This window comes from Alexandromys fortis, unplaced genomic scaffold, assembly GCF_014885135.2.
Source record: "Alexandromys fortis isolate MF-2015 unplaced genomic scaffold, M_Fortis_MF-2015_v1.1 scaffold_258, whole genome shotgun sequence".
NCBI lineage: Eukaryota > Metazoa > Chordata > Mammalia > Rodentia > Cricetidae > Alexandromys > Alexandromys fortis.
The window spans coordinates 1,050,770-1,062,967 of NW_026068132.1; the positions used below are offsets into that span (position 1 = coordinate 1,050,770).

The 12,198-nt window shown below is 42.5% G+C and overlaps 1 long non-coding RNA gene across 1 annotated transcript in view; it reads left to right on the forward strand.

Annotated features, from left to right (window-relative positions):
* LOC126490862 (uncharacterized) overlaps positions 1 to 12,198 on the forward strand; it is a 234,084-nt gene that overhangs the window by 142,527 nt on the left and 79,359 nt on the right. The window lies entirely within an intron of this gene.

Genomic DNA, 12,198 nt, shown 5'->3' on the forward strand with positions numbered 1-12,198 from the left:
CTGCTATGTTCAGCGAGACGGGTTTTAACCCAGGCTTTTTCAGACCCAAGCCCTCAGTTCTTTAATAATTTAGGAAACCACCGCCCCAAGAGATGGGTGAATTCACCAAAAGAAGACATCTAATAAGCTTTGTGAACCAGTGAGTGAATCATGCCTCTTGGCTCCTGTCCTTTCTCCCCCACATCTGCCCTCCAGAGAAGACGTGGTCTTCTTTTATAGCAACCCCAACTCCTCCCAAGATGGATGGCGACGTCCATTTCACATCCAGCTGGGAGTCCTTAGGAGCACAGACAGGGACATCCTAGAGTGTAGCATCTTTTGTCATTCTCCCTTTTCACCTGGGAATGTAAAACAGGCAACAAGGACAAACCATACATTTATTGATAATAAATCACAGAGAAGTAAATTTTACAATTCTATGGTATACATAGTTTTATTATGTGTAACAGACAAAAGCAAATTTGCATAATACTGAGATGAATGTGCTGGTCTGTTTTTCATAAAGAATTAATCTTGGTTGAAGGTGAAGAGCATCTTTATTGCTTTTCAGTGCTGACCAATATTTTGCTTTCATAGTCATCAGTGCTGAGAATGCTACTTCATATACATATGTTGTACAGAATGGCAGAAGCATGCTTAGGACCACTTCAAGAATTGTTGGAAATTGTATCCTGATCTCAAAATAAAATTCATTTAATGTCTTTTTTATAATGCCCAACTCAGCAACTCAAACAGCAGTTTTTTTAAAATCAAACATCCCAACAATACAATCCAAAAATATACTAATTTGATACATGCTGAGAAATGATGGTTAAAGACTATTAAGTCTTTGTTTTGCATAATGAAACCATTATATTCCTGTAAGAGCAAAGAACTCTGTGTGTATGCTTGAAACACTGTAGTGCAGAACTTATGACAGCCTCAAGTCTGAGCTGCAGTGCTTGAGAGAATGCTCATTGGCATTGGCTTGGCGAGGTGATGAACTTGTATAGTCTCAAGTCTGAGCCACGGTGTTCAAGTGAACATTCAACGCCACTGACTTGGTGAGATGACGTGCTGAGTACAAAGTGTGGGTGTTGTGTTTTCAGAACCGAGACCACAGTGAAACAGGGAGCCCTGCCAGCAGCACCTCAGATTCATTGCTCCTGAGATTTGGAGTGTTTTGGTCACTGCATGTTCAGAAACATTTCACAGTTCAGTTATAGGGCTCCATGTGGGTCACAACACACAGTTTAAGAAGCAGAGTCCCCTTCTATAGGGCAAAGGACACTGTCAATAGAACAAAGCAGCAGCCTAAAGAATGGGAAAAGATTTTGACCAACTCTACATCTGACAGAAGGCAAAATATATAAAGAATCCAAGAAACAAGACATTAACAAACCAAATAGTCTAAACCAAAAATGGAGTACAGATCTAAACAGAATTCTCAACAGAGGAAGCCCAAGTGGCCGAGAATCACTTAAAGAAATGTTCAACATCCTTAGCCAGCAGGGAAATGCAAATCAAAACAACTTTGAGAGTCCATATTACACCTGTCAAAATGGCTATATCAAAAACACAAGTGACAGGTCACCCGGCGAGGATGAGGAGCAAGGCGAGCGCTTCTCCATTGCTCGTGGGAGTACAAACTTGTACAGCCACTTTGGAAATCAATATGGTAGTTTCTCAGGAAATTGGGACTTGATCTACCTCAAGACCCAACAATACCACTCCTCGGCATATACCCAAAGGATGCTCAATCATACCACAAGGACACTTGCCCAACTATGTTCATAGCAGCTTTATTCATAATAGCTGGAAATTGAAAACATAGATGTCCCCAACCGAAGAATGGATAAAGAAAATGTGGTCATATACAAATGGAGTAGTACTCAGCTGTTAAAAATGATATTATGAAATTTTCTGGCAAATGAATGAAACTAGAAGAAAATCATCCTGAGTGAGGTAACCCAGACCCAGAAAGACAAACATGGTATGGACTCACTTATGAGTAGATATTGCTGAAAAGCAAGGGCATGAGCGTGCTACAAGTCACAGACCCAGAGAGGCTAAGTTACAAGGAGGGCTCAAGGGGAAGGGGCAAATCACATGAATCTCCCTGGAAAGGGGAAATATAATAGATACTGTGTGTGGACTGGGGTACAAGAGGAATGGGGTTGAGGGAGGATGGAGAGAAAGAGTACCAAGAGAGACGACTGAAATTGGGGGTAACGTAGAAACATGGAAACCTAGTGCAGTGGAAACTCCTAGATCTCTACGAGGGTGAACCTAGATAAAACTCCTATATATAGGGCATACAGAACTTGAACTGGCCATCTTCTGTAACAGGATACATGCTCACGCATACAAATTTTTAACATAACAGTTTTAAAACTGTACCTGCTGGGTTTTTGTTTTGATCTGCTAAATGAAAAGTAAACACGTCATTGTTTTGAACTAAGCTTGTGGATTAAACCCCAACAGACAAGATCAAAACTCAATTGGAGTCACTCGCACTAAAATTCCGTGTTACTGAGTTGAAAGTAAGTTGCTATTGGATCTCCCCAGAAACCAGGAGCAATGATCCGCAAATCCTCAAGCCGGCAAGTTTTGGTGTATATGAGAATAGTGTTCCCTGTCTTAATCCTATGGAAAAATACGTTGGAATCACCTCGTGTTAACCAATCATTTTCCTTTCTATGGCTTCCCTGTTCCCACTTCAGGGTGGGGCAACTCGGAAACAGCCAGCCCACTCTTTCACCAGCCCCTATTTGATTACGAACACACACCTCTCCTCCTGGTTGGAGCACTTACTGTATCTTCTGGAACGATGCATTGCCCAATTCTAGAACCCCAAGTAAAACCCCTTCCCACATAAAACAGCTTCAGCTTTATCTTTTGATAAAGCCTGCTCATAGCACTCATTGAAATCGTTCTGGTCTTAGTTTTACTCATAATGTTCTGCTTTGTGATTAATTGATTTGCTTTAAATAGTGCCAATTTCTTCATATAATAAATAACATTAATTATCACTCTTATTTAAATAAGTCCACGAAGATGACCTTTCAAAAAGTCCGTTTTATTTATTTTTTATTTTTGGCTTAGGCAAGTATTTGAAGGAAATGTACAATGTTTGACTTCAGAGTTCCTAAGATTTATGAAGAGGAAGGAAAAAAAAACACTAATTTCAAAAAAGATTGCCTAACCTTTAGATAGCAGGTTTTATTCAAGATCGATTATCTGAAACAGCCAATGCTGTCAGCTTCCGGCAGGAGAAACCATTACTCTTGCATAGAGCATCTACTGTGTACTGTGTCTCATTAGCATGGCTGGTAGTTTGAATGTGTGATTAAAGATTACGTTTTTTTGGATAAAATTTATTTAAAATCAGCTAGTATTTTTGAAAGGAAAAAAAATTGAAGTCCCTTCACTGACTGACATGCAGAAGGAAAGGTACCCTTTGGGGATGGAAGACCACACAAAAATATTGCTAAGTTGGGTACAAACCCATAGAAAAAATATCATTTCCTGTTCAAACGAACACTGGCGTTGGTCTACGATACCCACACCTCACTGTGGGGTCATGACCCAGGCTTAGACGTGACAGTAGTCATGCCTGGATTTGTTGAGACGTAAAACTTACTTCATGTCTTCCATCAAGACAGAAAGACTGGTCTCCACCGCAGCTCCTGCCACTGCCCCAGTGTGACCAGGTTTCTGTGCTCTCTTTTCTGCTTAGCGCTAAGCCCCCAGGAGTTGGACAAGCAAAGTTCTGTCAAGCAAAGTCCTGAACCAGGCCATTCAAACGGTAGGATCTGTTATGAAATTGGTTTTCCACAGCTTGAGCTCCAAAGATCACATGGACACCGCCTTTTCTGCAAGATGAACTGTAGCTGGGAGTATCATTGCATTTTCATGAGTTCCTTCATAATCCCACACTGCAGAACTGCTGTTACGTAAAGAACATTCTGTGCTGTTCAGAAGATCCCCGAGACACAGGCAAACAAAATACCCAAGTTGTGGAGCGGTATCTAAGGTATAAATACCTTATGTTCTGTCGGTCTCTAATTAATTAGTGTCTGGCTAATTACATGTTCATGAACATGCAGGTAAAGACATGCTTGCACGGTTGTGCTGGTAAGAACTACTGGGAGGCGTCCACCAGAGAAGACTTCTTGGCCACAAGCCAACAGACAGAAAGTCTTTAATAGTGGCAGTCAACTACACTGGATGTTTGAGACCTGAGGGTGGTCCCAAGCCTTTCTCAGGGTGAGTTTTTAAGCACAAAAGCCATCTTCTGGGTTGACACATTGCAGATCACAAGAACGGTTAGCCAGAAGCAGAACTGCAGAAGCCAAAAAGCACGGTTAGTACATTAGAGACTTCCCAGAACTACGGACCTTGATGGAAGATGCCTTTGCCTCCATTTTGGTAGGTGGTGCTGCCTCTGCGCTGGTGTTCCATCCTAGCACCTCCATCCTCGCGTCAGTTGTGCTAAGGTCTGGGCCTGTCATAAAATGTTCTTCTTCCCAGAGATCCTAAAACTTTCACAATTTCCTAATTGGTGGAGTTTGGGGGCTCGTGTTTTATTCCAGGCAGCTTCTACTGAGCTGCAGGGTCCGGGGGAGGCTCGGGAGAAGAGCAAGCCATGTGGAGGAGTTTGTGATGCTCAGCCCCGTCTCCCCTCTCTGGAAGCAGAGAGAGCTGCAGGCTGAGTTAACCAGTTCTGCCTACATGACGGAAGCAGACTCCAGCAGGTGTCCATGGTGGAACACACTCATGTACCAGGAAGGCAGCCCACTCTAATCCCATGGAGGCAGAGTGCCTATCCTTGTTGCATGGGGACCTCTTTCTATGCATCCCTGTGTCTGCCTGACCATCCCTGTCCTTTACCACATCCTTGCTAACAAGCTAGCAAACTGTTTCCGTAAACACTTTGAATATTGCAGACTCTTAAAACTTTGAGGAAGAGTTGTGGCAACCCGCATTGTAGCCATGGAGACAAATGTGTGGGGAATGTGTGTGTCCCCTACTTGCCATTAGATCTAGAGTGGAAGCAGCCAAAAGCTAAAGAGCTATTGGCAATTGGTAGCTGTGGGGGAGAGAATATCAGCTTTCGCAAAGGGTGTGTGGCCCCTCGTGTGTCAACCACGTTCTGGGGGAAGGCCATACATCCAAGTGGGTGGACGGCACAAATTGTACTTGATAGATCTTTAGAAAAGGAAGGAAATAGGATACAAAGTTGTGTGGGTAAGGAAGGAGAGACGGAACTGGGGGAAGGGGATGAATATTGCCAAAGCACATTTTATGAAATACTCAGAGAACTATGAAAAACAAACAAGCAAAAAAAAAAAAAAAAGTAGTTATCTGTCCTGTGAGACTTAACCCTGAACCATCAAGGTCTTTGTTAGTTCCTGAATAGTGTAGTATGGAATCCTGGGAGACCCAGTTTAGTGTTCAGAGAATAGGAGAGACGGTGGTGTAGGACAATGAGTTCTGGAAGAGTGTGTGGAAGAGAAAGCCATCTATTTTGGAGGTGAGGAGAGCAGGAAGAGAATGAAAAGCAAACAGTTGCCTCATTAAAGACTACCGCAATGAAGATTGTTCTAAGAAAATAAATAATACAGTAATGAGCACTACTGTATACAAAATGGTACAATTAACCAAGTAACATACCCAGCTTCTGTAGGTAGTTATTAAAACGCTTGCATATGAACACATTTAGTGTGTATGTATGTATATATGTATACATGTATGTGTGTTATGCTTGTATAAATTTTCTGCTGGAAGACAGAAAAAAATGTTTCCTAAAACTCAGAAAATGAGTTTCACCTTCCAGAATCGAATCATAGTGCTCTGAATACAGTAATAGTAACAATAGTAAATACTTGTATTACTAGAGTCTAGAACCAGGATACTTGTCAAAGGTAAAAAACACTTTTCAGGAAGTAAAAGCACATATGGATTCACAACTGTGATAAAAGTGAGCAGAATTTGGGGAGAAACTGTCTTCTATAAAAGAGGAATAGTTTTCCTACCCTTGTCTGCCTCTAAAATGGGCAATGAAGCCCCCCCTTTTTTTTCAACAAGTCTTAGACATAACAGTAAAGAGAGAAATAGATTGCCACAAACCAATGATTTTGAAATATGGACTAGGAAAATAGGAGCAAGAAGACCCTTACAGAGTATGCAAGTAGAAAGTAGGGAAGCCTCCTGGAGGTGGGAACAGACATGGGGCTCTGTGCTTAGGTTGGGGTTACGTCTGCAGCATTACTTAAATGTAAGGTCCTAGCATTTATCTGTGTCATGACTGACCCTTTCAAAACAAAGCTCAGAGTTAGACAACATAACATTGGAGACAAACCTCAGCATTGATACATAACTATTGTATTGATTGGACAGGATATTTAACTCTCCTGTTACTCAGTTTCCTAGTGTATAAAATGGAGATAGTACTGCCAACTCTATGGATTTAGCAGTCGGGAGCCTTGAGCCTGGTGGCATAAGCTTGCAATCTCAGATACTTGAGAGACTGAGGCTGGAGTACCACAAGTTCAAGGTCAGCCTGGTTAACTTAGTGAGATCAGAAATAGGTACTGGGGAGATGGCTCAGTTGGTAAAATGTCTGCTGTGTTAGCATCAAGACCAGAGTACAGATCCCTGCTCCCATGTAAAAACTTGGAATGTCATCTCATGTCTTAACACCAGTGCCTAGGCAGTGAGGGACAAAGTAAGGAGAAACCCTTGAACTCGTTGGACAGCCACTTCAATGTGAGACCCTGTCTCCAAAAATAAGGTAGAGAACAATTGAAAAGGGCAACCAATATTGACCTCTGGCCTCCATATAGACACATTTATGCATACACCTATATAACTATACACATATACCACACACATACAAGCACTCGACAGCCAAGGACAGAGCTAAGTATAAAGTGCTTTCCTAGCATGTGTGAGGTCTGAGAATTAGTCATAAGTAACATACACACACACACACACACACACACACACACACACACACTCGCTAGTAATAGAAAACTGCTCTAGAAAGCTCTTAAGAGGAAAGAATTTTACTTTGCCAGAGAACAAACACCCACGTAGCTCGTACCTCTCCTTCAGCTAAAACTCACCTTTGACACCAGCCTTCAGAGACCTATAAGAGACCCAAGACCATCTCCACAGAAGAGATATTAAGATAAAAATGTGGCTTCTGAAATAAGTAAAGAAACTCAAAATCAAAAATTGCTGCTTTCCGTGTGCAAAGCCAACCCTAGAGACATCTAAAATATCAGTGCTGCCCTGGAGACATTTGCAGCCTGCTTGAGAATAGAAAATGAAGAAGCAATGAGACCCAGGGTGCAGCTGGACAGACAGACAGACAAGATAGGCATGTGGAATGAGGCTTCCTTGCAGAAGGAGATGTCAGGTAATGGCAGATGGTGCAAGCATGAAATTCAGCTATTTCTACAGCAAAGGGAGTGCAGGAAGCAATGGGAGAGGAGGCTAGGGAGGTGGTCAATCTCAGTATAGGAGGACAAGGAACCAATCATAAAGTCTAATGGAACTATTGTTGGATCTTAGCAATGGTGTGCCCTTGGTCACCTTTGCACCTTGGAAAAATCGCTACAGCTTGACTGAGAGGTGAGAGCAGGAGAGAAGCTAGTCACACTGCTGACAAGGCATGGCCCATGCCACAAATGCAACACAAGCACCATGAGAGTGGCCTCTTAGAGACAGAAGACAGTGTTGATGGAGCGTCACGACCGACGTTAAATAAGACAGAAGACAGATCTGGGGTGACCTTGAGGTTTCTGATTTTAGACAACAGAATTGAGAGTCTCACGCATTAGCATAGAAAATACAAGGATGAGAACAGGTCCCAAGAGTTGATGAGCACAGTGCATTAGAAGACTGCTTCCAACTTCCCCCTTCTCGGCCTCAGAAGAACAAGCCTTGGATGGGAAGAAACATTTCCTCCGAAGAGACAATGCTCTTTCCAGTATATACATCCCATGGCATCTAGCCAAGGCCACTGACACCCTCTTCTTCAGTCATGTGAGAGGGGCAGAGTGGCTGACTGGCACTGACTGCCAGGAGGATTGCTATATAGGGGGGCAACTGGTGCATACTCTTAAAGATGATCTCACCCCATTTTTCTCTATGAAGGTGAAGTTTTATTCCAACTAATGCTTTACAAATGCTGTGTTTCTCCTGGTGACTCTGATATCCAGATGAGAGGGATAAAAAGAGTTCAGGGTCTGCCCCAGGGCTTTGTACCAGGCACACAGTTGCCCTGGATAGTTTTATGTCAACTTGACACATGCCAAAGTCATCTGAAGGGAGGGAACCTCAACTAAGAAAATACCTCTCATAAGAGAGGGCTGTAGGCAGGCCTGTAGGGTATTTTCTTAATTAGTGATTGATAGGGGAGGACCCAGGCCATTGTGAGTGAGGCCACCCTAGGCTGGCAGTCCTGGGTTCTATAAAAAGAAAGAAAGAGAGAGAGAGAGAGAGAGAGAGAGAGAGAGAGAGAGAGAGAGAGAGAGGGAGGGAGAAAATAAAGCAGGCTGAGCAAGCCATGAGGAGCAAGGCAGTAAGCAGCACCCCTCCATGGCCTCTGGATCACCTCCTGCCTCCAGATCTTTGCCCTAATTTAGTTCCTCCCCTCACTGCTTTTGATGATGAACTGTTATATGAAACTGTGGGCAAAACAAGCTCTCTCTTCTCCAAGTTGCTTTTGGTTTGTTGTTTCATGAGAAAACAGAACCCCAAACTAAGACAACAATGTTGTGCTTTCTCAGACTTGATAACTTGTAGTAGGAGCTGCGGGCCTCTTCCCACATCCTGGCCCTGGTCACCTGGCTAGCTTATGCCCCAAAATAACAACACACAAACTGTATTCTTTTAAACACTGATTGGCCCATTTCTATTAATGTGTGTAACGCCCCAAGGTGAGCTTACCGGGAAGATTCTAGCCTATGTCCATCCTGGGTCGGAGCTCCATCACATCTGCTGGGGAGAGGGGAGCATGGCGTCTGAGCTCACTTCCTCTTCCTCCCAGCATTCTGTTCTGTTTACTCCACCCACCTATGTTCTAACCTATCAGGGCCAAGCAGTTTCTTTATTTTTTAACCAATGACCTTCTTCCATCAATAACTAACACATAATCTTCTGCTCCACGGTTCTGCTATAGAAATTCAGAGGCTGCTGTGCTCAGTAGAAATAAACAAAGATGTGTAAGGAAGGGGTCCCTACATGATACACAGAACATCATTTGTAGCTTATTTGCTTTTATTTTTAATTAACATGTAATTTTGTGTGTCTATGGGGTTCATTGTGACATTTCAGTAAAGATATATATTATAGAATGATCAATTCAGGATAATTATCGTCTTCATTTCCTTTAGCTCTTGTCATTTTTTTTGTCTGTGGAATGGTCAAAACTCCTCTCTTCTAGTATGTATTGCTGGCATGGGGTAAGCATGGCTGCCTTCCAAAGATCTTCTCTTGTAATTATTTGGAACTGTGTGGTCCCTTCTTGCTATATACAGTCACATCAGAGCCATCTGGCTGTAACTTTGTGTGCACTGTGAAGTCTCTCGGCAGCCTCTTCTCTCCCAGTCACCTGCAGTAGCCACTGAGCTACTCTCAACTTTTATGGCCTCACTTTTCCATATTCCATGTGTTAGTAAGATCGTGTGTTATTGTCTCTCTGTGTCTGGCTCATGTCTTTAACACAAAGTTGTCCAAGTCCATCCATGTTGCTACAAATGACAGGAGTTCGTCCATTGTGGCTGGATAGTGTTCAGTTGTGCGTATAACGCTTGTTTCATTGGGTGATGTCATTCCATGTCTTAACTATTGTTAACTAGTGCTCCAACCCTAGCACTAGTTATTTTAAGCCCCCAAATAATCCTTTTCTTCTAGAAGTTGCCTTGATCATGGTGTCTTATCATAGCAATAGAATAGTAATTAAGACAGACTCCCTGATGTAACATGAAGGGGCCTGCTTGTTGGGGTTAATGTCCTACCTAGTTCCCACAGTCGGCAAGGTCCCAAAGAAAAGACACAGAAGTCTACATTAATGATAAACTGATTGTCCCATTAGCTCAGGCTACTTATTAGCTCTTGTAGCTTATATTAACCCATTATTCTTACCTATGTTAGCCACATGGCTCTGTACCTTTCTCAGCGGGGCAGCTCACATCTTGCTTCTTCCGTGGTCTGGGCAGAACTGGCAAGGGAGCTTCTTGCTTCCCAGAATACTCCTGTTCTCATTGCCTCACCTCTACTTCCTGCCTGGCCAATCAGCGTTTATTTAAAACATGATTGACAGAATACAAACAATTCTCCCGCACCACTCTGAGACTAAAGTTACAGATGTTTTTGAGTTGTCATATGGGTGCTGGGACTTGAACCCAGACCCTCCAAAGAACATTCAGTGTTCTTAACCTCAGAGTTTTCTTTCCATTCCAAGTTCTAGTTTTCATTGTTTGAAAAACCTCCATACTGCTTCTGTGTTGAGTGTACTAATATACATTCCCACTATCAGGATGCAGGGCCTTCCTTTCCTCCACAGTCTTGCTATGTTTTATGTTCGGCTCGTTTACTAATAGCCATTTTTACTGGAGTGGGTGGTATATTATACAGAAGAGTGAACTAGATCCATATGTTTCACCATATACCAAAACCAACTCAAAGCAGATTAGAACTTGGTGGGGTGATGCACACCTTTAATCCCAGCACTTGGGAGATGCGTGGATCTCTATGTGTTCAAGGCCAGCCTGGTCTGCAAATCGAGTTCCAGGCCAGACAAGGCTACACAATAAGACTTTGTCTCACAAAACCAAACCTAACAAACAGCAACAACAGATTAAAGAATGGAAAAGGAGGCCGGCCCTAACTATGGAACTAATAGAAGAAAGAAAAAGAGAAAAGATTCATGACCTTCGTCTGGGCAAAGAATTCTTTAATAAAACTTCAAAAGCATGGGAAACAAAATCAAGAATTGACAAGTGAGATTATACCATATTAAAAAGCATGGAGACTTCTCAAAAACCAGAAATAGAACCGCCATGTGACCCAGCAGTGCCGCTCCCTGGTATACACTCAAAGGACTCTGTGTCCTACCACAGAAATGTTGGCCTGTATGTCTATTGCTGCTCTGTTCACAAATAGGGAGAAAATAGAATCATCCAAGATGAAGTGAATGCATGAATGGATAAGCAAAACATGGTGTGTCTGCACAGTGAAATTTCATTTGGCCATAATGGAAAATGAAATTATGAAATTTGCACGTAAATTAGTGGAACTGGAAAATATTGTATTAAACAAGTAATCCAGGCTCAGAAACAAATGTGTTTTCTATCATATGCAAATCTTAGCTTCTGGTTGTTGTATATGTCTATGCTATGTATATACATACATATATTTATTTATATGGGAATAAGTGTGGGTAGAGACCAGGAAGCTAGAAAGGAGTTCATGAGGTGGGTGTTGCTTTAAGGAGAGGTAGGGAGGGTAATAGCCCTAGTGTGACGTGAAAGATGAAGGGAAAATACCAATGTTGGGACAGTACAGTGCGGATGGGCCAGGGAGGTGGGGGAGAGGAGGAAGAACCACCCCATATTAAACATGCATGAAGTTTTTAATTTAAAACGTTTGGTTTTCTGTCCTGTAAAGCAACTGAAACAGCAGAACAAAGAGCCAACCTACAGAATAAGAAAACATATTTGCAATCTATGCATCTGATAAGGGTTAATATCCAAAACAAATAAGACACTCAAATCAATATTGATAACAAATAATAAGTTTATTAAAAATGAGCAAGATAGTTATGGATAAGGAAGGGTCTCATGGAACCTTGTTCCCACCCACCTTCCATCCCTTGGAGCTATTGGTGGCTGATTACTGTTGGGAGGGGGTCATTGTCTTCAGTGGTGTACCCACGAGTGAATTACCCTGCTCCAGTCAATAACGACACACTCATTGCTCATGAAGGCATCCTGGTTAAACTCAATGAGTCATTAAACAAAAGACAAAGTAGGAGTGGGACTTGGGAGGAGTGAGACTTAGGAGGAGTGGGCTTGACTTGGGAGGAGTGAGACTTGGGAGGAGTGGGGATTGACTTGGGAGGAGTGAGACTTGGGAGGAGTGGGAATTGACTGGGGAGGAGTGAAGCTATTTGGAAGATGGATTAGAGAAGGTGAAAGACAAGTA